The 24,927-nt window shown below is 38.8% G+C and overlaps 1 protein-coding gene across 2 annotated transcripts in view; it reads right to left on the bottom strand.

The window, feature by feature from the left end:
• Positions 1–24,927, bottom strand: part of LOC149001247 (disease resistance protein L6-like) — a 43,830-nt gene that overhangs the window by 6,029 nt on the left and 12,874 nt on the right. For both annotated transcript variants that reach the window (XM_089139048.1, XM_089139047.1), the window contains 2 exons: positions 20,525–20,732; positions 1,201–2,993 (listed from right to left, as the gene is read on the bottom strand). The gene's annotated coding sequence lies outside the window, so the exon portion shown is untranslated. The remainder of the gene's footprint in view (positions 1–1,200; positions 2,994–20,524; positions 20,733–24,927) is intronic.

Here is a 24,927-nt window from a genome sequence, read left to right as displayed (position 1 = left end):
CAACCCCTTTTTTTTTTTTTTTTTTTTTGAAATGGGGTTTAAAAAGGAAGTATTTGAAGACAAGGAAAGGATGAAAGAAAGCAAGCAAGGATGAGTAATTCCATGCAATTCATGGTGTGAAACCAAGATGAACTTCTTCTTCTTCTATCCGATCCTCTCTTTCAAACTCTGTATCTACATTAAATCATTCCTGGTTTGATCCCCCAAAATCCATTATTATTCTGTTCAATCATATATCGCAACCTCCAATTTTTTCAATTCCTAAGAGATTTCTGTTTGTTCTTCCAGCCACAAAAGCCCATAAACCCCAATAAATCATACCTATTTGGCTGCAAAGAACTGACTGTGATGAAAGATGTGGTTCTCAAACCTGTCCTACACATTGTTCCTGTTTTGCTGAAATCGTAGCAAAGTTTTTATTTTGAAGAACTGAGTCGCTGGGATTCTCCCTAGCATATACAAGGAGTTTCCCATTTTGCTTATTTCATGCAGTTATAAATAAAGACTAGGAGACCATACCCAGTACCAATGATTTTAAAAACGTAAACTTAAGCTTGCTGATTTCTGTGAGATTCAAAACTCCTTTGTTGTGAGATGCCAAGGTAGCTCAGTGGGATGCCAAGTTTGAATGGTGATATGCTAGTCAAGTTCTAGGTAAGAGGCTCAGTTCATATTCTTCAACCTTCTATCTTCTGGGTTTCACTCCATCGAGTTCGGTCTTTTGACTTCTCTGCATTCGTAGAGAGGTCAGTTCTTTCTGTCTGTTTCTGTTTCTTGTTACCAAAGAAGTCTTCGTCTCAGTTTTCCAAGTTAGGAATTCCTCTTGATAATGCATGTTCTTCCATCCCCTGATTTCAATTTTCCTTCTAGTTTCTACTTCTATTCCTTACTCTGTTTCTGAGCTTCTGATTTCACCTCCCACTCCCAAATCAGATACATCATTGATCATATCCATTTCCAGATCCTCATGCTTTTGGAGTTAAACTCTTCTTTTCTAAATTAAAATTCAAGCCAATCTCCACTTATAGAATTAAATTTCCACCAGGATTGAACGCACACATGTCCAGGATATTAGTTTATAAAACTAATTGTATTTAATATTTGCAAGTATTTTACTGGTCTCTGTAGGGTTCACGAGGGATCTACCAATACCGACAGTTACAAATATAGAGGAAAAAGAAGGAAGTTTTGATACAAAACCTGAAGTTTGGATTTGGGAGAATGACTTTGCCAGATAAATATCCTTCTGGGAAAGTTACTCCCCTTTGCTCCAGGTATGCTTCAAGAATTGCGACTTGTCTTTTACATTCTGCAACCTGAAGCTCAGAAGTTGCAACCATAGTTAAAGTTCAAATATTTTAAGAGAGGAATTTCTTGAGTGAAAAGAAAAGGAAAAGGCTCACAGAAACAGAAGAAAGGCAACACAAACATAAATAGTAAAATTTCACCATAGATCAGACCAACTTGTTCTCACTCCTATTCACATGCCCAATGAAGAGTTCAGGGCTTGTGCCATGAATTTGATCTTTCAGAGGTATGATTGGGCCTACTTACAGCTATCTTTATATGATTTTGAAGAAGCCCATATTCATGTAAATGTCTGGATCCTATTATCTTGGTCTTAAAAACTTCTTACTTTTCTGATAGATTTGGAAACTGAAGCTATTACGGTCTTAAGTGACCTCATACTTCTATTTGAGGCCATTATCTATATGATCTTAGGGTATTCTAAGCCACTCCCTCATCACCCACCTATACGCCAGCCCTAGCCCTAAGAATTATTCTACATTCAGAACAAAGAATATCATTCAACATTTAGAACATAATACAACTGACCTTCTAAAGATCCCCAGTATGAGGCTTATGAGAACAAAAAGAATAGGTGAAAGATACATTCACAAATAATCCCCACAAATGCGAGAAACTGTTCACCAAGAACCTTAATTGATTAAAAAAGAATTGAATGAGTATTTTGGTGAAACGTTGAAGAAGAAGGTGAGTAATCTATTGTAATCTCCCTCATTTGAAAAGTTTCACCTTTAAAGTAGTTATGTCACACCCCACCCAGCTAGATCTAGTCATACCCGAATACCCGTGGGGGTGATACACCGCAAGACCTAGGTTTAGTGACAATTCCATGCAACATGTGATATAGTAAAATCAAATGGACAAAAATAAATCAAGTTTCCAATATAAAATTATCAAATCTGAAATGATGATTACAATCATCCATTACTTCAAATAAAAAGTTATAACATCAGAGTTTTGAAAAGAAAAGCGGATAGTTTTCTTCGCAATGAAAATTAAACTAAATTAATTCTTTAGTGGAATCCAACCACATAAGAACAGTCTTGGTACTGCCATGAAGCTCCATGCGCATCCACTTCTTCATCGGTCACTCCTTCAAGAAAATTTGTCGGCAACGAATCCCCCATTTGGAAGAACTCCTCATAACCTGCAATAAATTTTAATAGAGGCAGATATATAAAAAGGAATAAGTTCAACAGAACTCAGTGAGGTCAACTCAACATCATATCATGCATTCATTCACAAGATTCCACACCACACTTATAGCATGAATATCGATAATGTAATTAATGATAATGATATGATATATGCATGATTATGACATTATGCTCATAACTCTATCATGAAGTCTCTATAGTAGACACGCATTGAGTTTATACATCAATCTCCTTTGGGCATTATGCTCTGTGAGGTCAACTCAACATCATATCATGCATTCATTCACAAGATTCCACACTACACCTATAGCATGAATAATGATAATGTAATTAATGATATTGATAATGATATGATATATACATGATTATGACATTATGCTCCTAACTCTATTATGAAGTCTCTATGGTAGACAAGCATTAAATCTTGGTACTGGCATGAAGCTCAATGCGCATCCACTTCTTCATCGGTCACTCATTCAAGAAGATTTGTCGGCAACAAATCCCCCATTTGGAAGAACTCCTCATAACCTGCAATAAATTTTAATAGAGGCAGATATATAAAAAGGAATAAGTTCAACAGAACTCAGTGAGGTCAACTCAACATCATATCATGCATTCATTCACAAGATTCCACACCACACTTATAGCATGAATATCGATAATGTAATTAATGATAATGATATGATATATGCATGATTATAACATTATGCTCCTAACTCTATCATGAAGTCTCTATGGTAGACACTCATTAAGTTTATACACCAATTTCCTTTGGGCGGTCTCAGTCACTCTCCCTCAACAAGAGATGTCTATTGGGTTCTCCGCAGTTGTTGGGTAAAGTTCTGTGAAGCCATGGTTGGGGTATAGGTCACCACTCTCTCACATCACCGTTTGGTATGAAATTTGGTGTGTGTCCAGGATAATCCTAGGCTCAGTGCAAAGTCATACGGTCTCGTACTACATATGGTATAGATATTTCCCCTATAGTTCAGTATCCAATATCTTCCCTCATGCCTAGTGCCCTTTTGGTTCGATACTTTCCCACCTATGAATGGAATCCTCAACAGGAAGCATCTGTTGGATCCCATTCCTTAACCTAGTGGTCATCAACATATAATGGACAGGATGCGATCCATGTCCTCTCACGAGTTGGTTACTTGTCTTGAGAGCCCAGGAGCCCTTATCAATTACATGCAACCCTACCTCTCTATGATGATAATGGGCCTGCTTGACACTCAAGACCCAACCACTAACATCATGGGTTAACCGGCTTCAATACCCCTGCCAGAAGGGTAGTAGTACTCATGAGGTCACATAACCAAACACTTCTAGACATGCCCTAGGTATGTCAACCAATAATCAGGGAAAGCGCCAAGGGCACCATAGGAATGCACCCATACCGCCTCCACTAGTGTCCAATGACAAAAATGCCAAAAGGGCATTCCCCATTCCCCAATCACAACCTAGGCAATCACATAAGGTCATTAGGGCAATAGGTGAACCCACAACCCTAGTTTGCAACATAAAATAAAATGAGTAATTTAATTCAACATCATCCATATATTTTCATATCAATAATTTAAGATTTAAAAATAAAAGAAAAACTCAATCCATCCAATCTCATCCATCTCATACATTCTCATATCACCATTCAAAGAATATTGAAAATTATAAGCAAACATCTTTTCTTACATTTCAACAGTCACATACATAATCACAAGATAATACTAAAGCAAGGCAATATCAATAATGAAAATTAACTGACATCATTATACATGCAATATAAGGTTAAGTATATTCCTCACCTTTCACTTTGATCTTTTCTCAAAAGTCCCAAAATTCACTCCCACAAGTTGGTGACTAAAAGCTACATAAACCTATTCATGCAAGGGAATTAATAATCACAAATTATAAGCAATTTGGATTTCAAAAGACATCTCAAAATCTTCCCACCAAAACACAATTTTGACCACTAGTTTTAAAAATGTAGTTCTTAACCTCACTAGTGAATGGTCTCTATTTCGACATCGATTCAAAGTCGAATAGAAACAAAACTTTGGGAAAGTCTAATTGCCAGCAAAAGGATCCTATGGGTACCTTCAATTTGATCCAATTCGATCCAAATCGAAAAGCCCCAAATTTGGCTCTCCTAAATCACCCACGGGGGACTCAGAGAATCAAAATGCGAAATCTTTTGCAAGGATTCGCACCATTATATATTATACTAGAAAGGAATATTAAAACAAGAAATGAAGAGCATTCAAGGTACCTAACACTCTTCCTTTTCAATATCTCACAATTAGAGAGAAGAGAAATCCCCACAAACTATGTTTAAAGCGAAGGGTTTAAGAATTCTCACCTTTCTTAGCGTTCCCGCAATGTTTCGAGTCACAAAGCACCTTCGATTGGATGGGATCTACTCCTCCTTGGTTTCTCCTCTTCCCCAAGCCTTAGCCTCCTTCTAGCATTAAAAAATGTGTTTTGCGGTGAGTTACAACCTAAAATAGGGTTTAAAAACCCGGAATCCCGATCTTGTCCCGTAACTGAAAAAGGGGTGGGGGGGTTGGGTCACCCAGCCGGCCCACCGGACCGGTCCATGGTTGGACCCCCAAATGGACTCCGATTTCAGTGATTTTTGGCTCAATGGAAAGGTCTTTTGACAATCTTTGTTTGCATACCTTAATCTTGTCAATCGGACTCTCCATTGCCGGTCTACGGATGTGCCAAAATCGCCCTTTTTACACCATTGTGATTAATCTTCTCTCTTCTCTTATCTAGGAGAGTTGTTAAGTCATCACAAAGGTCATCCACAATCATTGGGTCCATTTTTGAACCTTCAGGCTCGACTTGAATGGCCCACAGTTGTCGTCGACTCAAGGCCCGGGTTCTCGATCTTGAAACCACGGGTTAAAGGGGTAGAAATCTAGGGGATTTCACAAGTTGCTTGTTAGGATTGAGTTGTTTAAGGTTGTGCTCTTATACTTTTGTGGATGCAAGAGTTCATACTGAAGTAGGTGCTTCATGTTTTGAATGTATTGAGAGTGGGTGCTCTCTAATCATTGTATTGATCAAGATTTTAGTTGGAAAATATTGAGTAAATACGAAGTTCTATCTAGGGCATTACTCTGAGGATATAGGCAATCTGGCCGAACCACGTAAATTTGGTGTCTTGTATTTCTAGTTTATTTTTCATTGCATATATTGGAGTGTTTTGATTGTAGAGTGGTGGTGCACTGTCTGGTACACTCAGCCACATTATGGGGTGTGGTGGACGTGCCATAGTGTAATTGATAACTACATGATTATCTTGACCAAACTTGTCTTGAGGTTAAAGAAGCGTCACATCAAAGAGAATTTAGAAGACATTGACGCACACCCCCTCTCAATGTCAACTTGGGAATTACAACTAATCGCCTCAACACTTCTAAACTTGAAAGATCTGGTAATCTTTCCACGGAGTAGCACCATCCTCAAAGACTCTAAAATTTCCACTCTGTTAACACCATGAATCTTGGTTAAATCGTTGCATTCTGTTATTTCAAGATATTGCGAACACTTCAATCCTTTAAGGCTAGAAATATCAGATAGCCTCTGACAATTGTAAATCTCAAACTTCTTCAACTTTTTTAAGGTTGAAAGATGAGCTAATTTTTCCATATTCTTGCAGTCTATTAATGTCAATGATTGCAAGGACTACAATCCATCAAGACCCAGAATTTCACAGAACTTCTTACAGCCAAAAACCATTAAATCTCCCAACTCTGTTAAACTTGAAAGATGAGCTAATATTTCTAGATTCTTGCAATCTATTATTGTCAATGATTAATTGCAATGATTCCAATCCATCGAGGCCTGGAATTTCACATAACTTCTTACACTTCTTAATCTCTAATCCCCTCAACTCTTTTAAGTTTGAAAGATCAGGCAATCTTTCCATCGAGTGACAACTGTTGATCAATAAATTTCCAACGGCCTTCAACTGTTTTCAACAATGGGGCCTTAATGGATCATTTTTGTACGGAATCATATCCTTCAAGGCACTCAATCTCTTTTAGTTCCTGAACATTTCCAAATCTTTAGTTTCGCCAACCATTTTGAGTTTCTCAGGTACGATATCTTTTTAAATGATTTGCAATCTTCTATCTTCAGTTACACAAGAGAATTCATCCCCTCCCCTTCAAAACTAGACATGACACCATTCTTAATGATCATTAAACTCCATAGCTTTTTGGAGCAGCTGAATTTTCGTAATTTTTCAAAGGAATTGCAGCTCAAGATGTGGTATAGCTCCTGCCAGTGGTGGAGCCACATAGGCCCTTTTTTTTTTTATCTGATAACTTCCTTATTTTTTCTTTATTGTTCGCACTTTACATGTGAAATACCACTATTTGGCTCCTCAATATTAAAAATAAAATTTCAAGATAAAGATGATGGGTATAGACGTTATTCTTAATCATTATCCAACAGTTACCATTAAACCCCTACTTTTACGGAACAAAAAGTTAAAACTTAATTAGAAACTAACTCACTATCCATAAATTTCTCCCTATTTATTCTCTCATATTTTTATTCTTATTGATTCTCTTTTGAGTCTCTTTTTTTACTTCCTATTTTTCCTTTATTCTTTCCTCACACCTCTCACAAACGGCTTAAGTAGTTAGGGAAAATTTGTAAAACTAGCAAACGTTGGAGTTTTCCTAAATCATCTTCACAATTATCAGGTATTCACTGTCTCTTTCTCAATTTTTTTTCTCTGTCTCTCTCTTTCTCTCTCTCACACAACTTTTATAGTATTCTTCAATGACTTCTCAAATGTAATGATATTGTACCAATATATGTTTTGTCCTCTTGTGATGTACCGGATTCTTGGCCATGTAAATTACACTCATATTATCACAAAACAAATGCATACCTTTTGATTCAATGCCAATCTTACCAATCAATCCTTGAAGCCACACCACTTCTTTTCAAGCTTCCGTTGCCGCCATGTATTCTTCTTTGATAGTTGATAATGCCACCATCGCTTGAAGTAGACATTCAATTTATTGGACTATTGGCATACTTGAAAACATACCTCATTGTAGATCGCCCCTTATTAACGGTCATCACTTTAACTAGCATCCACATAGCCTTGAATTTGCTCTCCTCCTTTGCTAAATGTGATAGAATAGTCACTTGTGTCTCTCAAATATCAAAGCATCTATTTTGCCACCTTCCAATGCCTCTTTCCTGGATTTGCCATGAACCTACTCAACACACTAACTGCATAAGCAATATCCGGCCTAGTGCACACCATTTGGAACATTAAGCTCCCAACTAGACTTGCATAAAGACATCTTGACATCTTACTCTTTTGATCTTCTGTCATTGGGCTATCATTGAAAGGTAATTTAAAATGTGTTCCCAATGGAATGGAAACCACCTTTTCCTCTCACTTGCCAAACTTCTCAAGAATTTTCTTCACAAAGGACTTTTGTGAAAGTGGTAAAGTCTCATTCCTTCTATCTCTTTGAATCTCAACTCCAAGAAGTTGTTTTGCTTGACCAAGATCCTTAATTTCAAACTTCTTGAGTTCTTCAATTTTAGCTTTATCCTTGGACACCAAGAGCATATCTTCCATATATAAAACTAAAATTAGATATGAACCATCATCAAAGAACTTAATGTATAAATTAACAATGGTCATATTCACTTCTTTTTTAACCAAGACTTAAAATAAAAGAGTCAAAAGTTTTATACCATTGTCTTGAAGCTTTTTTTTTTTTTGGTAATAGTCTTGAAGCTTGTTTAAGTCCATATAAGGATTTCTTCAATTTGCACATGAGCTTCGCTTTGCCTTTGTCAACAAATCCTTCTGGTTGCCGCCTCATGTACACATCTTCAAGAAGATCACCATGTAAAAATGTTGTTTTCACATCCATTTGTTTAAGCTCCAAGTCACATCTATTTGTGTTTGGTATGAACTATATCTCTCATGTGTTTGAGTGCAACTCTGAGTCTGATCCACTTGTGGATCAGATGTAATTTGCTGGAGTTTCTTGAGTAGTTGAGTTTGAGTTTGGTTCTTGAAGTCTTGCACGCATGGAGGTAGTTAAGTTTGAGTGGAGTTCTTGAAGCCTTGCATGCATGGAGTAGTGGTGGCTAGGGTTGTCTGTGATTTTCCTGTTTTGCCCTCACACAGAAAAAAACCGTTATTATCCTTAACACACCCCCTCAAACTCAAGGGTGGAGATGAGACCTTGAGGTTGGACAAAAAAGTATTGAACCGTTGATGTGATAGAGGATTTGCGAAGATATTTGTAAACTAATCCTTAGTAGATATATACTAAACTTGGAGATCACCTTTGGTAACCTTCTCTCGAACAAAATGAAAATCAATCTCCATGTGTTTAGTATGTGCATGGAAGACAGGATTGGCTGTAAGATATGTGGCCCCCACATTATCACACCAAAGAATAGGAGCAGAAGGTAGATGAACCATTAACTCTGTTAATAAATATTGTAACCAAGTGAGTTCAGCAGCCACATTAGCTAGGGCTCAATATTTTGCCTCAATACTAGAGCGAGCTACAGTTTTTTGCTTCTTAGAACTCCAAGAGATAAGATTGCGGCCCAAAAAGATAGCGTAGACATCAGTAGATTTTCGATCATTAGGGCAACCGGCTCAATCAACATCAGAAAAAGCCGATAAAGAATTCGGAGATCGACAATGAATAAAAATGCCATTAGATGAAGTTCCTTTTAAGTAGCATAAGATGCGTTTGACGGCAGACCAATGATCAACAGTGAGAGCATGCATAAATTGACAAACTTGATTGATTGCAAATTGAATATCAGGTCGAGTCATAGTTGTATACTGAAGAGCACCAACGATGCTCCGATATAGAGTAGGATCCACCATTCATTCACCTGTAAACTTACTGAGTTTGTCCGGTGGCAGCTGGAGTAGAGACAGGCTTGCAATCATACATATTTGCCCTCTTGAGAAGATCTTGAATATACTGATGTTAAGAGAGATGAAGGCCATCATGCGATCGAGTGACAGACATGCCCAAAAAATAATGAAGAAAGCCCAAGTCCTTTATGGCAAAAACAAAACCAAGATCATTGAGGAATCGGGCCAATAAAGCGTCAAAACTACCAGTCAGAATAATATCATCAACATATACCATAATAAAAATATTGTCAGCAGATCATGAAAAATAAATAAAAAGGTGTTAGTTTTAGAGCCAATAAACCCATATTCAACATGAAAGGAACTAAGCCGGTCGAACCAAGCACGAGGAGCCTGTTTTAAACCATACAACGACCGGTGAAGTTTGCAAACATGGTTAGGATGAAGGGAGTCAGTGAAGCTAGGTGGTTGCTTCATACATACAATTTCATGCAAAAACCTGTGAAGGAAGGCATTTTGAATATCCGGTTGGCAAATAGGCCAGGATCGTGAAACTACAAGTGCTAAGACCAACCGAATGGTAGTTGGTTTGACCACTGGGCTTAAGTTTTCATTATAGTCAAGGCCTTCCGATTGATTAAAACCCTTAGCCACTAAGCGGGCTTTGTATCTTTCAATAGAACCATTTGCCTTTCATTTGACTCAAAAACCCATTTACATCCAATGACATTATAAGGAGGAGGAATAAGCAACCAAGTGCCATTCTTCAAAAGTACAGTGAATTCTTCATCCATAGCCTTCCACCAATGAAGGATTTTGTTGGCAATAGTAAAGGAAGTAGGTTCAATGTGGGTGTGATCAATTTGGTTGAGAAGAGCCCTAGGGTTTGCTTTTGATCTAGTGGTCATGGGATGAGTCTTTTGTGAAGGTTGGGAAGTGATGGGTGGTAGAGTAGCCTGGGAGTCAAAGGGTAGGTCAACAACTTGATGAACAGGAAAGAGAGACTCGGCTAAGAGAGGTGAGGAGGGAGAGGATTAAGCCAAAGGGGCGGGGGAAACCCTAGAAATGTGGGGATTAGGAAAAGAGGCCATAGAGGAGGAGGTGTGGGACCCAATGGGAGAAGTAGGGGTGAAGGAGTCTCTAGCAAAGTTCAGCTTAGGTGTGGCTCCTAAAATTAAGGGAATGGAGGTAGGGTTTCCCACTAAAGGTGGAGGCCCTAAAATGGAGGGAAGTGGTGGGGTAGGGGAGGGAGTTACCTCATTGGCAATGAAAGGAAATCTTCTTTCATCAAACATTACATGGCGAGAAATAGAGATTTTTCCAGTAATAGGATTAAAACACTTATATCCTCTACGACGAGAATTGTATCCTAAGAAGACATGTAGTTCAGACCGAAATTCCAGCTTATGCTTGTTATACAGTCTCAAACATGGATAACATGCACAACCAAAAATCCTCAAAGAGTCATAATCAAGCTGAACTTTAAACAATTTGAAATATGGAGAGGAATTTTTCAGCAGTGGAGTAGGCAAATGATTAATTAGAAAAACTGCAGTTTCAAAGGCATGCATCCAAAACTCTTTAGGGCAAGAAGCATGTGCTAATAAAGTCAATCCAGTTTCCACAATATGTCGATAACGGCGCTCAACAGCCCCATTCTGCTAATGAGTATAAGGACAAGAGAGCCTATGTTCAATACCATGTTCTTAAAGGAAAGTGGAGACAATTCTATATTCACCTCCCCAATCACTATGAAAATGCTTGATTCTTTCAGAAAGAGATTTTCAACAAGCAACTTAAATCTCTTAAAAATACCAAATACCTCAAGTTTAAAAGTCATAGGATAACCAAATAAATTTGGATGAAATCATCCTCAAAAATCACATAATATCGAAACCCCTCAAGAGACTCCGTAGGAGAGGGGCCCCAAACATAAAAAATATTAAGTCCAAAGGTCCATCTGAAACTGATTTTGATGGGCGAAAAGGGAGTTTGTGACTTTTCCCTTTCTAACAAGTATCACAAATATAAACAAAATCATCTGAACTAACTAGTAACTTAAAATTAAAAATTAAATTTTTAACAACTTTGGAGGTAGGATGCCCTGAATGTGAATGCTAATTCCAAAAGGAAGTATTTTCTCCAACAAATGCTTTGGGAGAGTGATTGGAGCCCAACCAAATTTTGTTACAATCCATCCTTAACGCTGCCTTGAAGAAGACATCTCCCCGTCGTACGATCCTTCACATAACAGATATCAGGATGAAATTCAAATAGAGCATTATTATCCTTAGTGAATTGGGAGATCGATAATAAATTCTTGCAAATAGAGGGCACATGAAGAACAAAATTCAGATAGACTGGAGAAAAAGATGTTCTAATATTCATGTTACCAATATTACTAATAGGAAGACCAACACCAATACCAACTTGAACTCGATCTAAACCATGGTAGGGTTGCACAATATGGAGATTCTCAAGAGCATTGGTGACGTGATGAGTAGCACCAGAGTTAGGGTACCAATTTTCATCTGGAAGAGAATCACTAGAAAGTTCATAAATATTCACAGATGGAGTTGCATTAAAGGTACCTTGAATGGCATGATTGAAACACTAGTAACAGTCCTTCGCTCTATGTCCAGGACGATCATAAATTTGGAAGATAAGACGATTGCCAGTTTGATGAGGTGGTTGATGTGTATGAGAGCCACAATGAGGAGAAAAATGACCACGACCAAATCTGCCTATAACAATCCCCCTAATTCTAACCCGAGATCCGTATTGCAGGCCCGAGTACCCAAAGGTCTAGCTGGAATAAGCTGTATAATCCGGATTGAAGTCTATGATCCGTACCCAGAGTCCATAGATCTGGTTTCAGCTAATGAAGAACCTACCATTTTGGGAACCCGAAGGAGATCCATTGGAAACCTTGAAGGACAGGGAAAGTGGATCACTAGTCGGAGTCAAGTTGAGATTGTTGATGTCCAAAATCAAGGTAAGAACACCCCCACATGTTGACTAGGGTTAGGTTTGAGTTGGGGATCAACCGGTTGAGCAAAGCACCCAAGTACTTGAAAGGTACTAGGGGCGGTTGCTTAAGGCGGTTGATTGATCAACCAACCGCCCCAAGCGACCGACCAGGTTGGCTTACAGGAATTAAACCCTATTTTGCTCTAGTCCGTTATAAATAGGCATCCTCGACTTATTCTCTTATTATTATATTCGTGGAGGCTACTATGGATGGTTAGGAGTCAGAGAACACGTGTGGAAAGGTGAAGGAAGCATGTTTTATGAGGAAGATCCAATATCTCATCAGTTTAGCGAATCAATCGGAGGTAAATTGATATCATACTCTCTATATCCATTCCTTATCTCTTAGAATAGTGTGAATCCTTCTTCCATAGTTCTGTAAATAGTTATTTTTTACGCTTCTATCTTTCCATCAGTGATTTTGATTGGATCATGTCCGAAAATGGATCCTTGGATCTGAATAAAGGATTGATCTGATTGAAGGAGATGATGTGGTTACCGAACCATTAATTGTTGTGGGTTTTAGATTGTATTTAGGTTGTTAACTTAGTAAGGTCAAGATTCGGATTTAGATCATCCCAAATTCGGATTAAATTTGGGAGATTGAAAGTCGGAATTTCGGACTTCAGTTGTTGTCTGTGTAAGGGGCGATCGCTCAGGGCAGTTGATTGGCCCAACCAACCGCCATAAGCGATTGGCTAGGTCACAAAAGCCCATTCAATCCAGTTGTTGTTCTGTTTTGCTCTCTTTCATAATATAACTCTATAACGTATCTTTAGGTAATCTCTGAGGTATATTGAAATTGTTGTTATAGAGGTTTAATTGCACTTTAGTAAGCTTATACAATTCGATAGGTAAAAATACCTTCTTACATATATATATATATATATATATATATATATATATATATATATATATATATTGACTTAAACTATAATGATTTATTATAACTTCTAATGCATATGTAATCTTGTAACTTGCTGTAACAGTATGTTCTATGAGTTAATGTTGAATATGTATTTCAATTGCTATGTAATGTTGAATGTTTAATTATATGATGATGGTTGGTTAATGATGTGATGTATATATTGACTTAATTATGGTTGAGGGTATCCATACTGGGTATCTATTGTTTAGGATATCAGGGGTTGTGGTATGGGACACTGCTTATTGATGTCCCCAGCACTATCATGATTGTTGGATGACATACCTAGGAGGTCTAGATTGCATGGCTAGGTACCCATACATGCTACTACCCTTTCGGTAGGGGTATTGAAGCCTAATGACCTGTGATGATGGTGATGTGACTCTGTCTCATCCTACAACGGTAACCAGTCCGTGCAAAGATTCAGTGGTCCACTGTCGATCATGCATTGCTAGGGTTGCATATGTTAGGGTTGGGCTCATAGGCGTCCAAGGAGCAACTGAGAGTCATGAGGGGACTTGAGAGCATCAGCCCCAATAATATGTGGATGACCATAGGGTTAGGGAATGGAGTCCAACTGAGGTAGACAGTCTGTGAGGATTCTCATCCTAGATAGGGAAGGATATTGAACCGAGTTGGTTGGTGCCATAGGGGAAGTATCTCGACTACATGTAGTATGTTGTCGTATGAACTTGCATTGGATTAGAAACCTTGACATGCGCCAGTACTCATGCCAATGGTCGTGGTGAGAGAGTGTTGACCTAAACCCCAACTATGGTTGAATGACGAGGATTGAACCCCTTGCTCAGGATCCCAACAGAGCTAACCAGTTCATGAGTAATCAGAGTGACTAGACCTACCTAGAAGAGAGCTGATGTTATAACTTAAAGCACGTCTACCTTATTAGAGACTTGCATAGTTAGATTTGTAGTTACATCCATCATATACTTGCATAATATTCTTTATATATGTGTTTATCATGATACAATCTCGATATAAATGTGAGATGTGTTTCCTTACTGAGTTTGTCAGAACTCATTTCCTTTTTGCATTTTGAATTATATTATACAGATGGGTATATTGGATCAGAAGAAATTCCATGCGACTGGAATGACTCTTGTGAAGAGGCTATGGAGGCGCCAATGGGAAACGGATATGTATGTCACGAAGTGTCTTGCGGATGCTTGGAGTGCACTTAGAGCACCCATTGATAGCAGGAGGAGGCAAGTAGCGCGTCATTTCGAGAAATCAATGGAGGAAGGCTGGATGACTCCCTTTATTGCAAAACTAGAAGAGAAGACCCTCGTCCTCGAGAGAACTCAAAGAAACAATCAGAATTAATTTAACTTTTGCTTCAAAAACTCTATAATTTTGGGTCATATTACTTTATTCCTTTTTCTTTGATTCTTTCTTTTTGATTATTGAACTTATGTATTCTTTTATTTAATTATTTGGATCATTCTTACTTTTAATTATTATTACGTGCATTTATTATCATTGATGGTAAACCGTGGATCTTGTGACTGTGAATCATACCCACGGGTTATCGAGCTAGACTGATACTAGCGGGTGGGGGTGTGACACTGCCTCTTGGAGAAAAAGGCCCTCTGTAACGCTGACGTGGAGGCCTACTAAGGGTGGGTTGCTAGTGGCCAGTTAACACTAGGCACGTGTCAGTCTCTCCTTCAATTCCTGGAAATTCTTCTCACAAGCATCATTCTAGACGAACTTCTCTCCTTTTCTGGTATGCTTAATCATTGGGGGCAGCTAACCTAGAAAAGCTCTCTATAAATCTTTTGTAGTATACTGCCATTCCCAGAAAGCTTTTGATTTCGGTCACAGTTTTAGGTCTATCCCATTTTGCGATTGTCTTGACCTTATCAAGATCAACTTGGATTCCTTCTACTGAAACCACATGGCCGAGGAAAACTAGCTTAGACAACCAAAAATTGCATTTGTTGAATTTAGGGAAAAACTTCTTCTCTCTCAGGTCTCGAAAAGTCAAACAAAGATGTTCAGCATGCTCTACTTCATTCTTCGAATAAATCAAGATATTGTCTATGAATACAATCAGAAACTTATCTAATACATCATGGAACACTTGATTCATCAAATCCATAAACACCGCAGGAGCATTCATCAAACCAAAAGGCATCACTCTGAACTCGTAGTGTCTATACCGAGTCCTAAATGTTGTCTTGCAAATATTGCTCACTTCACTCTGAGCTGATGATATCCAGATCTAAAATTTATCTTTGAGAATATTGTTGCTCCCTTTAACTGATCAAAGAGATCATCTATTCTTGGCAGTGGGTATTTGTTATTAATGGTTAACATATTCCGCTCCCGGTAATCAATGCACAGACGCATGCTACCGTCCTTTACAAACAGAACTGGAGCTCCCCAACGTGACATGCTTGGTTGGATAAATCCCTTCTCAAGGAGCTCGTTCAGTTGATTTTGTAGTTCTTTCAATTCAGTGGGTGCCATCCTATACGGAGCTTTTGACACATGAGCCGCTTTTGGAATTAACTCTATTGTAAATTTCAATTCTCTTTCTGGTGGCAATCCCAATAAGTCTTCTAGAAAGACATCCACGAAGTCTATTACCACCTTAACTTCTTCAATCCTCTTCTCTTTCTTGCTTTCATCCCCTGATGAAGCATTGAGTGATGCACTTCTCACCAATGTCTTTACTTGCATAATTGCAGTCAAGGTCTTCTTACTAAGTCTTCCTTAATCACCTTGAAATTCAAAAGATGAAGTTCCACCAAGTTGAAACTGCACCCTTCTCAAGGAGCAAAGGATAATTGCTTTGTGTGTGGTTAGCGAATTCATTCCTAAGATTACATCAAAATCTTTCATGTCAAGGATCACCAATTGGCTTCCAAGTTCCTTCCATCTACGGTAACAAGGCAAGCTTCTACTACTTGGTCTAGTTGAACTACCGATCTAGTGGGTGTACTAATCACTAAACACTTAGGCAACTTCTTTGACATCACCGTAGTTCTCCTTACGAATGCAAATGAAATGAAGGAATGAGATGCACCAGTATCAAACAAAACAAAAGTGGGAACTGAAGTTATAAGTAGCACACTTGTCATGACATTCTGACTCTGATCTTGCTTTGTCTCAGTGATACTGTACACTTTTCCAGCAGGAGGCGCTTATGCTAGCTTAGCCACAGCTACTGTCAGTTGACTATTTCTTCGAGGGCATGTACATGCATAGTGTCATGTCTGATGGCAGTGGAAGCAAACAAGTTATTTTTGTCTCGTAGTTGTCACTAGCACCAGAGGGTCTCGATTTAATGGCCTAAGATTAGCATAGACCGGTCTAGGGGTTTGAGTAGCTCCAATTGGTCGATTGACACCACTTTATTCACTCTGAATATTCCCATATCCATATCCCTACAATGGAGTGGGGTATAGGGTAGGCCTGTTAAATTTCTTGTCACCTCTATTAACATAGCCAGCGTTCTTGTTCTGCAACATCCGTTGAAGACGATAATTCTCTCTTTTTGACTCTTCTACTTTCTTTGAGTTCTAAACCATCTGGGCATAGATCTCTATGGGTTGAACAGGGAGCTATGTCTTAATGGAAGGTCAGAGTCCTTTGTAGAATTTCTTCACCTTTTCTCTGTCCACCTTCATTGATTCAGAAGCAAAGCAGAACAACTCTTTGAATTTCTACTAATATTCTAACATCATCATTAGCCCTTAAACAAGTGCCATAAACTCAGACTCCTTCACATCCTTCACATCCTTCACTGACTCGAGGAAGATTCTTATAGAATGCTGAATACTTCCCAGGTGATATTATTATGGTGAACTACCTCTAGGATTGGTCGAGTTGCGCTCCACCAATCATCAACCTCATGCTGAAGCTTCTGCTCTGCAAAAATGATCTTCTAAGCCTTAGAACACTATAAATTTCTGAACGCTTTCTCCAACTCTTGGATCCACCTGTTAGGAAAAAGGGAATCATTGGTCACACCGGTGAAATTCGACACCTAAAGTTTTAGAAAGTGTTCCATCATCTTCGCATCTGGTTCAGCTATATAACCACCCACATTAGCTCTAGCAACAAAGGTGCCAGCTCCATTAGGGTTTGCCAGGGCAGCACGATTTGCATTTTGCATGGCCATAAACCCTTGCATCATCTGGTTGAACTGAGTGTTCTGTTGCTGCATCATATTTCTCATAATGTTCATAATATCTTACACAGTCACAACCGAGGGGGGGAACTAAAGGTGTACCATTGTGTTGACCATTCGGATTATTCAAAGTTCTAGTAGCACCAAGAGGAACAACTCCATTAGGGTTACTCCCAATTCCCATTTTGACCATTTGTTGCATTTTGGTTCTTGTGTTCACCATCCTGAAATTCAAATATCAAGGCAACCATTCAAACTTCTTGTCAGACTCCAATTCCAAATTCCAAGCATGTAAATAACATTTCATCCATCATCACATATCATCAAAAAGGCAAATATATGCACAAGAATCCAAAAATCTCCCAAAATATCACAAATTCAGCAAAAATGGCAGGTGTGGTTGCTTGGGGCAACCAAGTCTGCTCTGCGTGGAAAGTGGATCCTATAAAGGTCCCACGAAACTCATTCTTCTCATTTGCATTTTGCTCCAAACCCTTCCTAGCTTTAGAGAAAAATTTTCACTTGCAACAACAGGTGGTTTTGGGATTTTTTTTGTGCTTTAACAATAGTAACAATGCCGCTTTAGATCATCAAATCACAGGTATGTAACCAATTACCTCTCTAAGCACTTCAAATTTATATGCATTTTGTTTCCAACCATGAGATAAGCTAGGGTTTATGTTAGAAACGTGTCTAGAAATGTTTTTCTTCACTTCCCAACCATTTTACACACCATGCATTGCCTTGTTAGTAACTTCTTGCATTCTTTAGGCAAATTTTTCACTATTCATCTTAGATTGGTCTTAATGTAATTTTTCTCAAAACTCAAATGAGTCAGATCTTTGCTTGGAACCACTTCTTTTGCATCTGATTTACTCTAAAACATGTTCCCAACCTTTCCATGTGCTTCAAGCTCCATATTTGCAATTTTTTCCAAAAATCACAACTTTGCTTCTTTAACAAAAAACACTTTTTGAATTTTTTTTTTTTTCTTTCAAACCGCAATGCTGCAATTTTTTCACTTGAAACCCCACTTAACTCATTAATCTAACTCCAAAACACCATCCAAACCATCTAGAATACTTTTTACACCCAAAATTGCATCTTTTCAAAAATTTACCATCTAACCCATTTTGTGCCCGTTGATAACTTGCTGAGTTTTTCATTAATGCCCTGCACTTTCTTTTTCTTTCCTTTATCAAAGTCACCCCCATGGCTCACAAAGGAGGATGCCATGGGCCTATGAGGGGTCGAGGTTATGCTCCAAGTCCACACCAAGGTATAGCGCATCTAGATCTCTTCAACACACCAGATGCCGAGTTTCTATTCCACACATTCTTTGAGGACTCTCCTATAGAGTACGGTCGGCTCGTGATAGTTGATGATATGAGAGCCTTTCGGATTTAGGAGAGGTTCCAGACTTTGAAGTGGGACCATCTCTTGTGCGACGACTTAACAGTTTACCCAGAGCTTGTCAGGTATTTCTACAGCAACCTGACACACTAGATGGAGGATGACGGACAGGGTGGATTGCGGTTAATGATTTCTACCAGAGTGCAAGAGACTTTCATCCGCTTCTCTACTAAGGTTCTTGCACATATGCTCGGCGTGCTTCACATACTAGATTAGCGCTGGTGGATTCCTTCAGCCACCGAGGACAGCGGTTACCTCTACCTTTTCAAATTTAGTAGCATTTGTTCTGTGTTGTGGGATGCCATGAGGTGTGTCAGCATTCGTAGTGCCACCTGCATGATTTCATCAACTCGGATTCATGCCCGCATTATCGGCAATAACATTATGCCAAAGGGAGGGCACCACAACAAGATTACAACAACGCAGGCCTTCGTGACTCATTCCCTGTACGTTGGTCACCGCATTGATTTAGCCTACATCATACAAAGGTCTATGATTGACAGATTAGAGTATCCTGAGCTCAAGAACCTTGCATTCGAACGGCTTCTCACTCGTCTCTTCCATCATTTCGATGTTAGCTTGGAGGACACTGAGGTGTTACACCAGGGTTTAGGCAAGGATATGGTCCATGGTGGAACTCTAAAGATATTTGGGATCACCTCAAAGGGTAGATAAGGAGGATCAAGGCAAGGAGGATGAGGATGGTCAGGCCTATGATCAGGTATAGGCTGATGAGTAGGAGGATGAGCATGTTCAAGAGGAGGAGCACGATAATGTTTTGCCTAGCCAGATGGAGGTAGGAGGTCCCTTACATCAGGCTCCAGAGGAGCCACCTGCAGACTCCTCACAATAGTATATGATTTTCACCACTTTAGAGAGGATGTAGGCTCAATAGACGGGGATGGAGGCTCGCTTGACTAAGATAGATGCTCGAGTGACTCAAGTGGAGGATGAGGTTCGTGCTCGCACTAATCGACACAGCATCGGGTCTCAAGGACATTCATCTAGATAGGCTACTAGCTTTAGGATTTTGACTTATGCTAACTTCAGATGTATTTATTTTACTTATCTTATGTTGATCTTGTTAAAATTTCCTAATCAATTAATGAAATTCAGATTATACCTGGATTTATTGTGCATTATGGATTTCTTTCCTTTTGAAAATAGAACTTGTATTTTTGTTTCACCATAGTTATTGTGTATTACTCAAACTTAATGTATTATGCATCATTAGTTCAGGTATCTAGTTCTTTGTTATCTATTATTCACTCTAAGAGAATTGGGTCACTTCTGGATTTATGATCCAAGGATGCTCCACTATTGTGTTTCGCAGTTGGGATTGTGTGAAAACTTGGGCTTTGATACCACTCTGTCACATCCACCTAGCCGGTATCCATCCACCCGAATACTTGAAGGAGTGATCCACAACCTAACAGATCAAGTCTCAGACAATCATAAACCAATCCACATAATAGATTAATCATGAGCAAGAATAAATTAATGTTATATATATAATTAAGAAATAAATCAAATATAAAAGGTCTCAAACTAAATCAGAGTGCAAGTGATGACATGACTAAAGTAATCAAACTAAAAAGAATAAACTAAGTTAAGGTCTAAGTAATCAAACATTTGTACACCTGCAATTTAGAGTCAATATCTATCTTAGTCCCACCGGCAAATAAGGCGTCTTCTATCATTGTTCATTGGGGCCATAATAGTACTCCACACTAGTACTGGGATCGTACCACAAGTCACAGCCAGTTCCCATTGTTTCCTCAACTGTATAATCAAAGGGAAATGTCTCTGAACTTATGCCCGGGATTTCTTCTTCACCTGCATAAACATCTAAAAACAACAAATTCCCCGAAGTGTGAGCTCAAAAGAACTCAACAAGTAGTTCATAAACATATAACCTTAATCACAGTTAAATCAAAACATCATATAGTGTATCATGATATGAAGTGAAATGTAATAATGTTACTATACTCTAATGGATGCTAGTCTCTATATGGTAGACACGCATTAAGATAGAACACCAGCCTCCTTTGGATAGGTCTCATCACTCTAATCTCTCACGGGTTGGTTACCGGTCTTGAGATCCTGGGTAAGGGGTGAAGGCATCCCTCTTAGACTATCGCCATGGCTGGAGTTTAGGTCACCACTCTCTCACCACACCATTGGCATGAGTACTGGCATGTGTCAAGGATGTACCTAGCCCAATGCAAGTCAACTACTCAGTCACATCATCCTAGGTTTAGATACCTCCCATCATGCATTTCACACTCTTGGTTCAATATCCTCCCCTACTAAAGTCAATGTATCCTATAGCTCAAACCAACTCGAACAATGCCTCCACTTAACCCTATTGGTCATCCACATATAATGGGCAGGAACTCTCATATCCTCTCACTAGTTGGTTATCGGTCTTGAGCGCCCATAAGCCCAAGCCTATTATATGCAACCCTACCAATTAATGGCCCCCACAATGTGATTATGTCCTCTCACAAGTTGGTTATTGGTCTTGAGCGCTCACTACCCCACACTGTTGTCACGGGTCACTAGGCATCAATACCCACACCGATAGGGTGTGATATAACAGGGTACCTTACCATACTCTTCTAAACCTCCTAGTCAAGGGAAAAAGTAACTATGAAAAGTGTTGGGGGCATTAGAGGATAGTGTCCCATACCACCTCCATTAATATTCCAAGCCAGGAGCACCCCAAATAAATATTCCCCAATTCACAATCACAAAAACAATAAACTCCCCCCAAAGAAGTAAAATGTTCAAATCACATTCACAATCCACATTCCAATTCAAGTCCATAATGCCTCAAGTTTAATCCACACATCAATATCATAAACAATCATTATGTATTCTGTAATTTCAGAACATAATCATCATTCCTAAGTCTTATAACAGTAGCATGTATATCAATATGCAAGTTTCAAGTCAAATAAGAAAGCGACAATAGTTATGTGCAAGTGAACGTCCTCACCTTTGTTATTGATTCGCAACTTTGAAAAGATACTCAGAGGGTAAGTTCACACTTCCCAAAAAGTCCTAATAACATGTTGGTTCAAGGTTATAAATAACCATAGAGGTCCTATATCGAAAAGAGAAATAAAACCTAAAACTACAGAGTGGTTGGTCGGAAGGGTTGCCTGGGGCGACTAGAGCAATCGCCCAGGGGGTACTGATCACTTGGGCTGGTCACTCGGGGCAATTAATGTAACCAATCTCTATGTATGGATTGCTTTGACTCAGATCGACAATAGGCTTCCCATTGGGTTCTAAACTACTACAAAAATACATATAAAATTCTGAAATAATATTAGAACAAGATCTATCATGATTTAAGCATCAATCACCGCAAAAGAAACAAAAACCTAACAAATCCTAGGTTAGGTCTTTTCCGAAATTAATCCAGAAGAACACGGGTGAACTAGAACGAATGGGGATCCATCTAAGGTAAAGAGAAAAGATGATCGAGCTTGAAACAGTAACTAGAAGCCTTCTACTAGGTCTGATCAATAGAGAAAACCAACAACGAAAGAAAGTTAGAAGAATGAAGATGAGTACTAATCTTTTAGAAAATTAATCGCCACATGAAAAGCTTTTCGGTAGATCCCCACACTACCTTTCACCTTCTCGGAGAACTCTCTGACATCCTCTAACGGCTATGGATCATAATGACACATGTTGGGACAACCTAGAGTGGGGTTGAATTGGTTGCAACTAGTGGATTATCCCAATTTTGTGGTTTGGGAAGAAATACAGGGTAAATTGAAAATTAATGAATTAAGCAATTACAAGCAACCACAACACAAGATTTATAGTGGTTCAACTATACAAGTCTACGTCCACTCCTCTCTTGGCCTCAAGAGAGTATTCCACTAATGATTCTCTTTCAATACAATGGGAAAAGATCAAACCCTTACAATAATCTTTGTTCACGGGGCAAGAGTACCCTTTACAATCTTTGTTTACAAAGTAGGGCAAGAGCACCATTCACAATCTTTGTTCACAGGCAAGAGCACCCAAAGATCAATTCTAATCTATCTAGACTAGAATTGAAGAATTACAGGAGAAGGATGTTACCTTACAAGAGGTGTGACACTTTACCACTTGTGTGTGTGATGCAATGTGAGTTGTATGCTCAAATGGAAATGTATGCACCACTGACGCCTTCAATCACTTCAAGCTTGACTTCCACAAGCTTAGTAGTACCTTGGTATTGTTCTTCAAGGTTGGGGAGAGGGTGAGAGGCAAAGCACAATTGCTTGCTTGTGATTTAAGAGCTTAAGATCACTTGGGAAGTAGTTGATCAAGTATATGTGTCAATGCTCTCAAATGGGGTGAATTGGGTTTATATAAAGCAATATCGAGTGCCTAAACCCAATCCCCAACGGATAGAAAACGAACACATTTTAAGTCCACTTTCTAGTCCAAACAGACGTCCGTCTGACCAGATGGTCGTCCTTTTGACCAGACGGTCATCCTTCTGAGGTATCCGTTAAAAAAACTAGCTGTTGGAGGCTTAGTTGAAACCAAACGGAATGGACGTCTGTTTGCCAGACTGTCATTCCGTCTGACTTGATGTGATGCATTTCTGCAACTAGACGGACATCCGTCTGGTTTAGACGGTCGTCCGTCTACAACACAGCAGCCAATGAAGTTTGGGACTTGGATTTGGCTTGGGTTTTTGGTCTTTTTGGTCAACCTTAAACCTCATACACCTTCCTTCTATGTGCTAGATCAGTCTAGTGACATGATATGCTTATGATTAATTACAATTACATGAGAGTACATATGGAGGTGTTCCAAGTCCTAACTTCATATTAGTCTTGATCATTGAAGCTCTTGAGTCTTCTTGTACTCTATTCTTCATGATCATCTTCATGTCCATCTTGGCATGCTCATCTTGACTTAGACTTGAGATCACTTGCTTTCATCTTGACTTAGACTTGGCATCGTCATCTTCGTGTCCATCTTGGCTTGTGCTTGACTTGGGCTTGAGCATATGGCTTTGAATTGGAGTTGGTCCACTTGTTCTCATCTTGAACTAAGCAACACAACTCAATGTAGCCATTAGTAATTCATGTTTGTTATCATCAAAACCAATGGAGGCCGATGTGGCAAATGGTGACATGGCATTTTCCAACAATCTCCCCCTTTTTAATGATGATAAACACATGAATGATGAAAAATATGAATGATCATTAATAACAATAAATACTTATTCATAAACATGTTATTTACATGTTTTCCATGAGTGAATTCTAATTCACACAATTCTCTCTCCCTTTTGTCATCAACAAACAATATAGGAGATGCTTCCCCTCAAATAGCTCTCCCCCTTTTTCATTAACAAAAAAAGGGGAAAAGCATGAAATGCTCCCCCTCAAATAACTCTCCCTCTTTTCTTATGCTCCCCCTAAATTAATGCATAAGAAGAAATTCTCTCCCTCACATATGCACTCTCCCCCTACATGAATGCATAAAAGGGAAAGATAACACTACACTCTCTTTTAATAGCCTTTTTTAGGGTCCTTAATTATTTTGGACAAGACTCCAATTAAGTTGTCCCTATCTATGTCATTTGTTTCATTTAAGCCCCTATCGTCATTGCTAATGGAATTAAGACTATAGGAAGAATTTACCTCAAGGTCTTCTTGTTCTTCTTTGAACTTTGCCATTAGAGCCAAGTTGATTCTTTCTTCATCGGACTCCTCCTTTTCTTCTTCATCATCACTTGTGATGTAGGATATTTCAGCCATATAGGCGCTCTTCTTTTCTTCATTCAAGCACTCGGATTTGATGTGACCCAATTTCCTACACTTATAACAAGTGACATTAGAAACACAACTTCTTTCCTTAAAAAGATTTTTACATTTGTGTTCCTTTGAGGATTCTCCTTTGTGAGGATGCTTTCCTCTTTTCTTTTTGAGAAGTTTCTTGAATTCTTTGGCAATTAAGTATATTTCTCCACAATGTCCGAGTCTTCTCCTTCACTTTCACTTTCTTCTTCTTTCTTGGT

Source organism: Hakea prostrata, chromosome 11 (assembly GCF_041222555.1).
Source record: "Hakea prostrata isolate BN-2017 chromosome 11, UWA_Hpros_2, whole genome shotgun sequence".
Classification (NCBI taxonomy): Eukaryota; Viridiplantae; Streptophyta; class Magnoliopsida; order Proteales; family Proteaceae; genus Hakea; species Hakea prostrata.
Note: the sequence above shows the minus strand (reverse complement) of the source record. Positions and strands in the feature narration are given on the sequence as shown.